At 40.3% G+C, this 4801-nt stretch overlaps 1 pseudogene; it reads left to right on the top strand.

The window, feature by feature from the left end:
* Window positions 1–3091: 3091 nt before the first annotated feature.
* LOC140509809 (fructose-1,6-bisphosphatase 1 pseudogene) lies at window positions 3092–4450 on the top strand (annotated as a pseudogene).
* The last annotated feature ends 351 nt before the right edge of the window (window positions 4451–4801 follow it).

Here is a 4801-nt window from a genome sequence, read left to right as displayed (position 1 = left end):
AGTTTCTCTTTCCCCCCAGCTTCATTTAGTTATTTTTTTTTCTTTTGTTCATTAAAAGGATCATTCCCTGACTACTTCATAAAGAGGCCTGTTCACTCAATGGGTATTACCCCCCTCTCAGTGAATACCTGAAAAGGCCAAGGTCTCCCAGTGCATCCTGGGCCATCTCCAGTCATTCTGATGAATAGCTGGTCACTGGATCCAGATGGCTCAGGAGGAGAAGTGAGGCTACTGACCTGCACAGCCCTCCCTCACTCAAAACAAAGTCCAGTGCAAGTCATGTCATCATTTCTCTGATGTCATGGTCTTCTTCTAAAATGAAGGATAAATATAACAACCAACAACAACATTGTATTGGCAGAGAATTGTTTCATAGTTTTGTGTGTGCCTTACACTTAATTAAATATTTAAATAGGTTTATTATCTTATCAATTTTGGAGTTTCTCTCAACTCTGCAGTTCACAATCCAATCATATCTTTCAGCTCTCCTTTATGTTTTCCTGAAATATTACAGCAAGTGGTTTGCTTTAGGTGCTGGAGACATTCCTTGTTTTCTGTTAATACATCAAGTGATCGAGGAGAGTGGCACATGTCATTACTTAGTCTTATCATGTAACCAGGTTTTTTTTTTTTTCTTCTCTTTTTATAATATAATTCCTTGGTGAAATCCTTTATTTTGCTCAATGATATTCTTAGTTGATTATTGGTTGTAGTCTGCTCATTGTGAATGTGGATGTTTTCATGGCCTTTTGAGAAAGACTCCTGCTTTTTTTCCTGGAGTTTTTGGAGCTCCAGTTCTTTGTGCCACACAACAAGAAGAGGACAATATTTTATTGACTAGATGGATCTTTCCTGTTATTGGAAGCTTGGGGTGACAATGCTTTGTAATTAATTAGTCTGCTCTCTTTTTCCTTTTCAGATCTCTTCCCAGCTACTTATCTACTTTTTTGTCCCACACAAACACACACATGCACACATTATTAGAAAAACTACAGCATGTTCATTTAAATTCATGCTGACATGTGAAAAATAAACATTTTTCATCCACTTGACTTTTCTTTCATAAGTGGATAAGCCAAACTTCTTTGACTGATTATAAATCTTTTCTAGGAGGCTGTGTAATATCTTGGGGTCTGATGTGATTAGTACAATGTCATTCACATACAAAAATGTCTGAAATACTCTAATATCCCAAGAGAATTCTTCCTTGACCAAGATATTACAGTGTATGTCCTCTAGCACAGTGGTACATGCTTCTTTTTTTTAAAATTAATATATTTATTTTTAGTTTTCAATATTCACTTCCACAAAATTCTGAGTTCCAAATGTTCCCCCCATCTTTTCCTTCCCCACCCCAAAACAGCATGCATTCTTAGAACCCTTTTCCCTAACTTGCCTTCCCTTCTATCATCCTCCTCATCTCTTATCCCCTTCCCCTCTATTTTCTTATGGGGCAAGACAGATTTCCATACACCATTGCTTGTATGTCTTGTTTACCCGTTGCACGTAAAAACAATTTTTAACATTCCTTTGTAAAACTTTGAGTTCCAAATTCTCTACCCTCCTCCCTCTCTACCTACCTCTATTGAGTAGGCAAGCAATTTGCTATATGTTATACATATGTAGTCATATAAAGCACTTCCTTAACAGTCATGTTGTGAAAGACTATATTTCTCTCCATCCTATCCTGCCTGTCATTTATTCTTTTCTTTCCTTTGACCCTGTTTATGCTCAAAATTGTTTACTTCTAATTACCCCCTCCTCCCATTTACCCTCCTTTCTATCATCCTCCCACCTCTTATCCCCTTCCCTGCCTACTTCCCCATAGAGTAATATAGATTTGACTATCCAATTGAGTGTGCATGTTACTCCCTCACCAAGCCAAATTCAACAAGAGTAAGGTTCCCTCATTCTCTGTAATCTCCTTCTCCCCTTCCCCTCCATTGTTAAAGTTTCTTATTGCCTCTTTTATGTGAGATAACTTACCCTATTCTATTTTTCTTTCTCTCCTCCCAATATATTTCTCTCTCACCCATTAATTTTATTTTTTACCTATCATTCATTCATATTTAACTTACCCTGTGCCTTCCCTCTTTCTGTCTCTCTCTCTGTATATATATAAATACATATGTATACATACATATGTATATATACATATACATGTACACACATACATACATACATGCATACATACAGTTCTCCCTCTTTGTTGCCTGTGACTACCTACAGAAAGTTGCCTAAGGAGTGTTCCATGCATCAGACTCCTTTACACAGGGCTCTTGGGCCAGCCCCCTCTCTCATTTTGCCTCTTTTTAAGTGTGTAGTGAACCCCTAGAGTAGTCAAAGGCAGCAACCAGATCATGTACTCTCTAAGACTGGCACCAGAACCAGCAACCAGACCTAGCTCTGGCCCAGATGTTTAGAAAATAGAATTCAGAGTCGAATCACCCCATAAATTATCTCAAAGGAGCTTTTTTTTTCTTTCTAATTAAGAACCTTCAGTAGGAAGAGGTGGCAAAGGCAAAGCCAGCCAGGGTAGAGAGAGGAAAGGACCCTGGGAAAGGTGAGGGAGGGAGGACAAGAGAATATGCTTTAACTGTCTGCTTTGTTATAGCAATCTATTTCAGCAGTAATAATAAAATAATTCAGAGAAAAGAAAGCAGGCATGACTGAAGTGATGAAATGGAAATGAAACCTCACTACCTCACTAAAGAGGGGGCCACTGATGCTCCTTCTGTCTCTTTTGCATCACATTTCTCCATGACTTATCTCATTCCAACTTGTATCGTAAAGAACAAAAAAGGAGTGAATAAAGAAACTAAGACTGTTTGATGATTGGATTTGGAGCAATGAACCACAACAATGCAATGATCTGAAAAACAGTATTTCAACGATTTACTCTTATCCTTTCCTCTCAGCCTCCCCCTCCCCCTTTTTTTCCTTCTGGGAAAGGAATACAGTCTTTGGACCACCCAGCGAAAGCATTTTAGTCTTTCAAAGATTTGTTTTAGTTGTTAAATCCTCTAGCAGAAATCCAAATAAACTTTGAAATTACAAAATTGTTTTCTGGAGTGACTGACCAGAGCCCTGGGAGGTAGAGACTGGAGGCTCTCGCGCATACACGCGCACCGAGGCCAGCTCCGACTCCCTTCTCCAGCCCCTCCGGCTGCCTGCTGCACTCAGGACTTTTCTTGCCCTAAAGACATCCACCCTTCTGACCCAATCATGACCGCCAAGTCTTTCTTCGACACCGATGTCAACACCCTGACCCGATTTGTCATGGAGGAGGGGAAGAAAGCCAAAGGCACCGGAGAGATGACCCAGTTGCTTAACAGCCTCTGCACCGCTGTCAAAGCCATCTCCTCTGCGGTGCGGAAAGCAGGCATAGCCAATCTGTATGGAATTGCTGGCTCTACCAATGTCACTGGTGACCAAGTCAAGAAGCTGGATGTTCTCTCCAATGATCTAGTTGTTAACATGCTAAAGTCATCCTTTGCTACATGTGTTCTTGTATCAGAAGAAAACAAGAACGCCATAATAATAGAGCCAGAAAAAAGGGGTAAATATGTGGTCTGTTTTGATCCTCTGGATGGTTCTTCGAACAGTGACTGCCTTGCATCCATTGGAACTATTTTTGGCATTTACAGAAGGAATTCAACTGGTGAGCCTTCTGAGAAGGATGCTTTGCAGCTTGGCAGGAATCTAGTGGCTGCTGGGTATGCTCTCTATGGCAGTGCCACAATGTTAGTGCTGGCTATGGAATGTGGAGTCAACTGCTTTATGCTGGACCCGGCTATTGGGGAGTTCATTTTGGTTGAAAAGGATGTGAAGATAAAAAAGAGAGGCAATATCTACAGTCTTAATGAGGGCTATGCCAGGGACTTTGATCCTGCAATCGCTGAATATATCCAGAAGAAGAAATTTCCCCAGGATAACACAGCTCCTTACGGTGCAAGATATGTGGGCTCCATGGTGGCAGATGTGCATAGAACACTGGTGTATGGAGGAATCTTTTTGTATCCAGCCAACAAAAAGAGCCCCAAAGGAAAGCTGAGACTCCTGTACGAGTGTAACCCAATGGCCTTTGTCATGGAAAAAGCTGGAGGATTGGCTACCACAGGAGATAAAGCTGTGCTGGACGTCATTCCCACTGACATCCATGAGAGAGCACCCATGATTCTGGGGTCCCTGGATGATGTGAATGAAGTTCTAGAGATTTACAAGAAGCATGCTTAAAAGTGAAGATCTCATCTTCCCACATGGGCTGAGACATGAAAAAGAACAGGACCAAAGATCATAGTGAACTCTAACTTCCATGGCAGACCAACATCAAAGCAATTTTTTATTTCCCACAATCCTTTTGACATACCAAATACTGTATGGTGCTTTGGGCACCCTAACCAAAAGATAGTTTCCATAGGATTACAAATGGTAAAGATATTTTGAGAGGTAAGGAAGCAAAAGATGAAATAAAATTGTTCTTCCTTAAAAAAAAAAATTGTTTTCTGTTGTTATAAGTAGTTGTTCATTCTTCATTTTCAGAGGCCCAATGTCATCATGATATGAGTGGTCTTGATTTTTGCATGAATTGGATCTAAGTGGGGCAGAGTTGCTCAAAGTCATCATCCTCATTCTCTTTTCTAGCATTATCATAGTACAGTGGCACGAAAAATATCAATATGACAGGCAATGGCCCAGATTACAGTGGATGACCTTGGCATCTTATATGTCTGACCAAGCTCTAAACATCCCAAAGTACTCACTTCAGCCACATTCAAGACCATTTGAACAGATTGTTCTT

Source organism: Notamacropus eugenii, chromosome 1 (genome assembly GCF_028372415.1).
Source record: "Notamacropus eugenii isolate mMacEug1 chromosome 1, mMacEug1.pri_v2, whole genome shotgun sequence".
Lineage (NCBI taxonomy): Eukaryota > Metazoa > Chordata > Mammalia > Diprotodontia > Macropodidae > Notamacropus > Notamacropus eugenii.
Note: the sequence above shows the minus strand (reverse complement) of the source record. Positions and strands in the feature narration are given on the sequence as shown.